Genomic DNA, 9800 nt, shown 5'->3' with positions numbered 1-9800 from the left:
ATTTTCAGAAGGAGGAGACAGGAAAAAAAAGAAAATTTCAATTTGAGAACATATTGGCTTTTTCTGTTTATTTCCTCTGTCCTTAAAATGTATGGGCAATGAAATGCTTTCTAATTATTTACTGCTTATATTACAATAGGTTTACCTCATTTTATAGATGAGAAATATAGAGAGAATAATCAGGAATCATCCTTAGTCACAAAATATAACAAGCCCAGAACCTATTCTTTAGCCTATGAAATCTCTCTCATTTGGGAACTGAATTTTATGCCATCTGGCTCCAAAACCAGAGTTTGCAATGTCAGGCAGTACTTGGAGGAAACAGCTGCATACAGATCACTCTGAAACCCTCATAAAAATATATGGTACTATCATTTTTTTTTTAAAACATGTTTTATGGGATCCCCCATAGTATCTTTTGCTAGTCTTGCTGTAAAAATAATGTTTATGGTGATTGAATATACTTTCAGTAAATAGCTTCCGTGGCTATCAAATGACTGTTTTTCTTCTGCATTTAATCACCTAGGAGGAAAAAAATGATGGCAAAGAGATTTCACTGCCTTAAACAATATTTGTTAAAGAAAGACTTTTGCCCTGGAGCATCTTACTCAGAAAGTAATTTCCTGGTCACTGCTTTGAAGCCATTGCCTTATTATTTAGGATTTTCTTTCTTCAGCATGAATCAGCTCTTTTTTTTTTTTGTCCTTGTCTGGCCACTATCTACATAGCCCTAAAATGACATCACAGGCTTTAAACATCACAGTGAGTGAATAACATTCCCAATTTGTCTGAGGCTCACCAGACTCAGATATTCCTGTGCTAATGATGCTGTATCTTATTTTGTATTCTTAAGAGTCCAGTGACCTTTGAGTAAACTGTAGATTCACATGGATCTATGTGGATCAACTTAATTATGCGGCTTTCAAAATAAGATCCATCCTGAGCAGTCTTAGAAATGTGTCACCCAGAATTAAAATGTGACCTTCCTCTGAAATTAATTTATTAAGTGAATTAACACTAAAAGTTAAATAATCCATTTTTCAGTAGTTTTAATATATAAGATTTCATGTAGATTTCAGATCTTCTCACAAGGTCTGGTAATAATATTAACGATGACAGTAATAAAACTACAACAAGTATTTTGTGATTTTATACAAAGTAGATTAAATATCATCATTGAATGGCAAAAACTGAGTTATACCAAAATATTTCCAAGGGGAAACCAAAATTAGCTAAATAAAATATAAAATAAATTATAGTTTTCTGAGAACTAACCCAGCCTCGTAAAGAATGCTGCTAATATGCAATGGTATTTAAATGAAAAAAAGAATATCACTAGTAAATCCAATCCTTACAATGCTAATATTCTGATTATTTTGGATATTACCATTATTCTTCTGTACCAACTGCTCTGTAACTACATTCTCAGGATGAGTCAAAATTCTGCCTTTAAAAAAGCAAGAAAATTATTTTTATAGTAATTTTTGTGTAACACCTGGTTGAGGAGAAACTTCATCATGATTTTAGAGACTGGATGATTCTGATCTTGGCTTCTCCTATCTGTTACCCAACTACAAAAACTACATCCTTATCTGTGACTAATTTCTTTCTCACCAAAAAATATGGGTTCACTTTTACTCTTTATGAGTTTGTTCAAATTACTAGTAAAATTCTACCAATTGCTTCAACTTGAGAACATTTATTACTTTTTTTTAACATCTTTATTGGAGTATAATTGTTTACAATGGTGTGTTAGTTTCTGCTGTATAACAAAGTGAATCAGCTATACATATACATATATCTCCATATCCCCTCCCTCTTGCATCTCCCTCCCACCCTCCCTATCCCACCCCTCTAGGTGGTTATAAAGCACCAAGTTGATCTCCCTGTGCTATGCAGCTGCTTCCCACTAGCTCTGAGAACATTTATTACTTTTAAGAACACTTGTAACATTGCAGTAATATGTAAGGCAGAGTTAGATTCATGGCTACTATGACCTCTGAAGAATGCAAAGATTTTACCCAACACCTCACATTTTTGCCATTGCTGCACCATTTCAGTCTGAACATTTTGCCTTGAGGATATAGCAAAGAGCTGGTTCTCTGTAGTGGTGACCCTAGCAGCTCTTGCCAGTCATATGGCTTCTGCACAACAACTCGGCTGTACTAAATAGAGTCTCCTGTCACATATTCACTGATGTGGTATATTTGCTCCTCTAACCTGCAGCAAGCAAAGAAAGGTGTCAAGGTCACCTCTGCAAGGGAGTAAGGAAAGTCAAGGATTTGCTAATTAAAACGTTGATTGGGTCACAAACAGATCTGGAAAGTAAGGAGTTAGAATTAACAGGAAACAGAGTTTAAGGGAAAATAGATCCTTGCTCTTTATATTTTCTGATAAAGATAAAGAAGGTGGCCTGAGAACCAGGTCCATTTCCCAAGTTCCAAAAGCATAATCTTTAATGACACAAAGGGCACAGTATTTGTGTCTTTGTAGTCTTCTTTCTTTGTTTTTAACATTTATATCATAGCATTTTACAATAAGTGCCCAGCATATATGGGCACGTGTGTATGTGTATGTATCTCTGCATTTAAAATAGATAGGCTTGATAAACCCACGTACCTATGGCCACCTAATTTATGACAAAGGAGGCAAAAATATACAATGGAGAAAAGAAAGTCTCTTCAATAAGCGGTGCTGGGAAAACTGGACAGCTACATGTAAAAGAATGAAATTAGAACACTCCCTAACACCATACACAAAAATAAACTCAGACTGGATTAAAGACCTAAGGTAAGACCAGATACTATAAAACTCTTAGAGGAGAACATAGGCAGAACACACTTTGACATCAATCACAGCAACATCTTTCTTGACCCACCTCCTAGAGTAATGAAAATTAAAACAAAAATAAGCAAATGGGACCTAATTAAACTTAAAAACTTTCGTACAGCAAAGGAAATCATAAATAAGATGAAAGGACAACCCTCAGAATGGGAGAAAACATTCACAAATGAAGCAACTGACAAAGGATTAACCTGCAAAATATACAAACAGCTCATATAACTCAATATCAAAAAAACAAACAACCCAATCAAAAAATGGGTGGAAGACCTAAATAGACATTTCTCCAAAGAAGACATACAGATAGCCAAGAGGCACATAGAAGGATGCTCAACATCACTAATTATTAGAGAAATATCAATCAAAACTGCAATAAGGTATCACCTCACACTGGTCAGAATGGCCATCATCAAAAAATCTACAAACAGTAAATTCTGGAGAGGGTGTGGAGAAAAGGGAATCCTCATACACTGTTGGTGGGAATGTAAATTGATAGATCCACTATGGAACACAGTATGGAGGTTCCTTAAAAAACTAAAAGTAGAACTACCATATGACCCAACAATTCCACTACTGGGCATGTACCCAGAGAAAACCATGATTCAAAGAAACACATGCACCCCAATGTTCACAGTGGCACTATTTACAATAGCCAGGACATGGAAGCAACCTAAATGTCCATCGACAGATGAATGGATAAAGAAGATGTGGTACATATATACAATGGAATATTACTCAGCCATAAAAAGGAATGAAATTGGGTGATTTGTAAAGATGTGGAGGGACATAGAGAGTGTCATACAGAGTGAAGTAAGTCAGAAAGAGAAAAGCAAATATCGTATAATAATACATATATGTGGAATCTAGAAAAATGGTATAGATGATCTTATTTGAAAGGCAGAAATAGAGACATAGATGTAGAGAACAAATGTATGGATACCAAGGGGGAAAGGGGTGGGGTGGGAGGAATTGGAAGACTGGCATTGACACATATATATTATTGATACTATGTATAAAATGGACAACTGATGGGAACATACTGTATAGCACAGGAAACTCTACCTAATGCACTGTGGTAACCTATATGGGAGTGAAGTCCAAAAGGGAGGGGATATCTGTATGTGTATGGCTGATTCATTTTGTTGTGCAGTGGAGGCTAACACAACATTGTAAAGCAACCATACTCCAATAAAAATTAATTAAAATAAATAAATAAAATAGATATGTTTGACAGATTATTATACTGACCAAGTATTACCACTTTAAAAAATTTATTTATTAGTCAAGTTACTGACAAATATTTTGATACAAAATAAAACTAAGACTTTAGGATCCTGCTGTGTTTATACAACACAGTCAACATTATCTTATTTAGTTGCAAAATAATCATTTGTGAGGGCAAAACAATGCCAATTATCAATCTGTTCCCAAGTCAATGTTTCAGTGTCCAAAGTATACTCTGGGGGAGAGTGAGTATTTTCATAAGAATGTGTTTTCAAGCTGTACTTAATGATGACTGTGTTATGGTTTTTTACACTTCAAGATTAAACAATATCTACTAAAAATAGAGGTGTGAATAAAGCTAGCCGTTGAAAGAACACACAGCTCATGTCGAGAGCAGTCAGCGTTGATACACTGACACTTAACATCACCAATACGGATAATGACAAGTATGCTATGAAACACACAAATGAGCTGTGTTTTCCATTTCCACCCCAACATCTAACTTCTCATATAGAATTCTATCCTCTAAGGTTATCAAATAATGATATATAACCAGTAAAGAATTCATACTAAGATTAATGCTCGTAAAGCTCAAAATATTTTTCTGTAGTTTAAAAACAGAAAATGTAAACTACTAAAAACAAACTCCAGTTTTGTAATACTTCTGTATATATTAACAGTTAAGGACAACTGGCCCCCAATAAGCATGCATTTTTCTTTAATATTTTATGTTTGCCAAGGTCACAGACAATGGTGTATACAAATTATCATCAGCCAGTGTTGCTAGAGGGTCCACTGGCTGTGTTTTTAGATGGTTTTGAGGTGAATACAGAATGGAGTTTAATAAATTTCTACAGGAAAGGGCATTTTAAATTAAGGATTAGGTAATGAAGTATCTTATAGCTCACTTTAATTGTCTCAGAGATGTTATTAAAAGTTATGTATATTTGTAAAGCACTTTCTAGCTTTCTATTGTTGTATTTTATCCTCATAAAATTCTGTAAGGTAGGCAAGGCAGAAAGTGTTATCCCTAATGCACAGGTGAGCAGATTGAGGTTAGAGAGATCTGATGATTTGCTTCAGGTCTCCAGATTTTTCAGTGTTGTAGTTAGCATTTGAATCCAGGTCATAATAACATAACAGCATGAACTTGCAAAAATCGTAACAGGATAACAGTTATTATCCTTGTCCTGCCTATCATCCCAAGACTACTGGGGATTGCAAATACACATTCTATTAGGTACAATCATTAATAGACTGATCCAGATTTCCTGCCCCAAGAAAATATCTCAGTGTATAAAAAAGAGCCTATCATGAGTCAGAAATTCTACCAGGTGCCCTCAAAACACTGATGGTTTAATAAACAATTATAATACAAAAAAGTACATGGGAACCATAAAAAGACAAGGAGAATTATTGAAATAATTTTGCTGTGAACTTGCATGACTTATTCACCCCCTTCCCAAACTTATATTTCTACTTTCAAAAACCCACTGGACACTTGAACACCTCACAAAGAGAAACTGCTATGCAGAAAAAATTTGTCTGGAACGTCCAGAACAAGCTTCATCAGCCAAAGGAAAAATGTCGTGATGGAAACAGCCTCTTCTTCCCGGCAAAACTAGAAGTGTCCAATTGCTGGTGTTCTTCAAGATGTAAAAGAAAGAATGAGAACAAAGAATAAGAAAGGTTGTGAGGGAGAAGAAAATTACAAAAACTTATAGCTAAGTGTCCTCTAGCATCCCCCAGTACTGGCCTCATAATCAAGGCAAAATTGTTTCTATTTTATCTGGATCAAATCACCTATTTCTGCCTCCATGCCTTTCTCTCTCACCATTATTTCTGATTAAATGTCTTCATGGTCATCTTTAGGGATGAAAATGTGCAGCAGATATGCCACCGATCCTTCACCCCACACCTATAGCAGACACAATGGAACTCATTCCTCTTTCTGCATTCTTACCTAGGCTGATAAAATAGCACAAGAAGTGCTGGAAATTTTCCATCTTTATATACACCATCTTGAGAATAAAAGGAAAAATTTGGTTGTTTTTTCCAATCCCCTTGTTTACTCGTTCCCATAACAGAGGAATAACTTAGTGAGACTGAGGTACAGGGCACTACTCATGCATGGTCAAGCATACTGACTCTTGCTATCCCTCCGGAATTCACCCGCCTATAAAGAGAGTATGCTCCTTTCCTATTCTTGCCCTCTAGGCCCACATGAAAGTAGAACATATTCTTTGCCCACTTTTGCTCTCTTCTTATTTCTTTTTTTAACTAATTTATTTTTTTAATTGAAGTATATTTGATTTACAATGTCATGTTAGTTTCAGGTGTACAGCACAGTGATTCAGTTATATGTATATAAAGATATATATATTTTTTCAGATTCTTTTTACTTATAGGTTATTATTAAATATTGAATATATTTCCCCATGCTATACAGTAGTTCCCTGTTGGTTATCTATTTTATATATAGTAGTGTGTATATGCTATTTATTTATCCCACATCAACTGGTTGTGAAGTATCCTGAGGTTTTCCAAGCAACTGGTTAGTAAAGGATCTGTTCTGTTCACTCTCATATCTCCATAGGCAAATCCCAAGGCTTAATTTTTTTTTTTTTTTTTTCGGCGGTACGCGGGCCTCTCACTGTTGTGGCCTCTCCCGTTGCAGAGCACAGGCTCTGGACGCGCAAGCTCAGCGGCCATGGCTCACGGGCCCAGCCGCTCCGCGGCATGTGGGATCTTCCCGGACCGGGGCACGAACCCGTGTCCCCTGCATCGGCAGGCGGACTCTCAACCACTGCACCACCAGGGAAGCCCCCCAAGGCTTAATTTTTAAGAGGAAAGTCATAGGAAATCAAATTTTGGCCTTGAATAAGAGATATACTCTGCAAACCAATTTTCTGATCAATAAAGGTGATATTTTGATACATTGAATTGGTCTCATAATCTTTAACATTGATCTGGGAAGCCATTACCTATTAACTGGAATTCTCACTTAAATAGAAATCACATACTTTTCCTTTGAAAACCAGCTTATTTCTAAATTTTTAATGAAACTTCCCTCCCTATTACTTCAACTTATTTTAACCTCCCACTACTAAATTCCAGTGTCCTTCACTGACTTTACCACTTATTTAGTACTTAGCACATCCTACCTCATTATGTGAGCTATATTTTCAAATATATCTTCTCATTTGCTAAATGAATCATAAGCCCAACCAAGGGAAGCCCTGCTTCTCATGCTCTTTACACCTCTGGCGTCTGACATTCAATGTTCAATTAATACTCCCTGACATTAATGATGAGATTCTAAGGAAATTACCATGACAGACAATGGTAATAAATGATTTGTATATTAAATTGCCCTTGATTCATTTTATACATATCAGCCTGAACTTCCAACCTTCTAGACAGATTAAGTAAAGCAACATAAGGAACACTTCTTTAGAGAAGTCTCCATTGTAAGGATGGTTAGAAGTTTATTCTGTCTAAAATAGAAGAGGCAAATATAACTTGCTTAAATATTCAGAGGCCACACATTGGTTCCTTTGAAATTAATGAATTGGAATTTGACTTTCATTCTGGCATCTCTGGAGAATGCTAAAGAATATGTTTTCCTGGGTGTGTGGAGATTAAAATGGAGAAAATATTGTTAAACATAGCTATATAGTTCTAAAATCTCTAGATAATATTTTTCCATGTTTGGGAAAATTATAAAGGAATAAAAGTAAAATTTGGTATGAGCTACACTAAGTATATCTGAATGAACCCTTTTCTCTCAGTGACCTTCTCAAGCAAAATGTCTTTTCAACTCTGGTGGTCACTGACTTTGCCAACCCAATTCACCAATTGTCCCACCAATTCATTATATGTATAACCTTGAGCAAGTCACTCTACCTCAAGTTCATTCCTGTTCTCTAGCTGTAACATGAAAATATTAATGCTTCCCATTTTCTGGATTTCATGGAAATGATATGGAGCTCAGGTGACTTTCAGAAATACTTTGTGTTCTTCAAAAGAAAGATGTTTAAATAGTCACAAATCTTTGCTTTCAACTAAAAGATTTAGAGAATAACACTACCAACGAGATACTAATATGTGAGCTAATTGATCAGTGGATTTAACATGTTTTAGAAATTTTAAAATTTAGTAAATATAAGTTTATTATTGTTATAACTTATTCCTCAGTGGTTGTCTTTGTAAATAGACCTATTGAATTCATTTGAACACCTTTATAAGTTTTCTGTGGAAGAGAGAATTTACTCTGTAATTTGCATTAGAATAGGATAGAAATTTGTGTAATAAAAGCAAAGTGGAGAGCATTTTTACATGTTGACAGAACATGTTTCTGCATCTAGAATCTAGATAATATTTAATATGTAAAGTTAGCAGCAAACATAAGTAAAGATAGTTATCTACCATGTGTCACCCTTGGTATATTTAACTTGTGTATTTACCATCCTCCTAGTGACATAAATTCTTCTTGTGCAAACATTCAATAAATACTGCCCAAGGTTAACTCTAAAGCTCACAAGCCAGCAGAATAAACTCACAGTATCTTAATCCTAAAATAAGCTAAATTTTAATGTGATATCAGAAGGAAACAATAACAACAGCAACAACAATAAAAACACTCTAAAGCACTGCTGAAAAATTTCAGAAACATTTCCCTAGGTCCATATAACCTAAATGCTTTGGGGACGTAAGCATATGTACCCATAGAAACATATAAGCAGAATGGAGAAAAACTCTACCCTTTAAAATTACATTAGAAAGGTCAGAGTAGAGAACCTAGAATCAAATCAAGGAAATTTTATAGAGAGATATAAATAATTTTTTCACGTGTTGACTTATGAACTGCTTACATTTGAGACTAGCATCCACTTCCCTTGTGCCCCTTTGTCTTCTTTTCACTAGCTATTAAATTAATCCCTCACCATTAATCTTCCTAACTAGACTTCATCCTTCTGAACACGAACAAAAGGATGCTAATTTCATTCAAAATGTCGATAGTTAAAATGTTTTCAACCTGTCCCCTGTCCTTCCTTTTCTTCCCCCACTTTCAATGCAATTATCATTTATAGCTTTAATTTACTTCCATGGAGGACCATGTGTCAAATACTCAGAGAACTTCACACATACTTGCATAGTCCAGTCACATATGCAATTATATATGAACACAATCACATACATGTGCAACCACATATGCATATATATACATACATGTACACATAACCATATGCACACCTTCACATACACAATTACATACAGTCCACAATCACATATGCAAGCACTTATACATAATCACATACACAATTATGCACAATTACACAATCATACAATAACATTCATATACAACTACACAGATGTATACAATTTAATCCTCTTAAAATACGAGTTTGTGTTCTAATATTATCATCCTCATTTTTCAGATGAGGAAGTGAGATACAGAGAGTTGTGCAACATTACACAGCTTGCAAGTGATGCCTGTATTTGAAACGTAAGCAATTTGACTCAGAGTCCACATTATTAATCAAAATTCTTTATGGTTTTTTACCAACAAAATGTCTGTAGCTCTTAATTCTAATAACTGATTTCCCGGTCACTACTTTGTGTTTAGTCTGTAATTATTCGTTTTCTAACCATATTGTTAGTCCCAAATCATGACCTCTCAGATGGCTGTTCCAGTTTTTATATAACTCCTTTTATAAAACACATTTCCCTAC

Source organism: Lipotes vexillifer, unplaced genomic scaffold (genome assembly GCF_000442215.2).
Source record: "Lipotes vexillifer unplaced genomic scaffold, Lipotes_vexillifer_v1.1 scaffold1397, whole genome shotgun sequence".
NCBI classification, from domain to species: Eukaryota; Metazoa; Chordata; class Mammalia; order Artiodactyla; family Lipotidae; genus Lipotes; species Lipotes vexillifer.
This window is presented reverse-complemented; position numbering follows the sequence as displayed.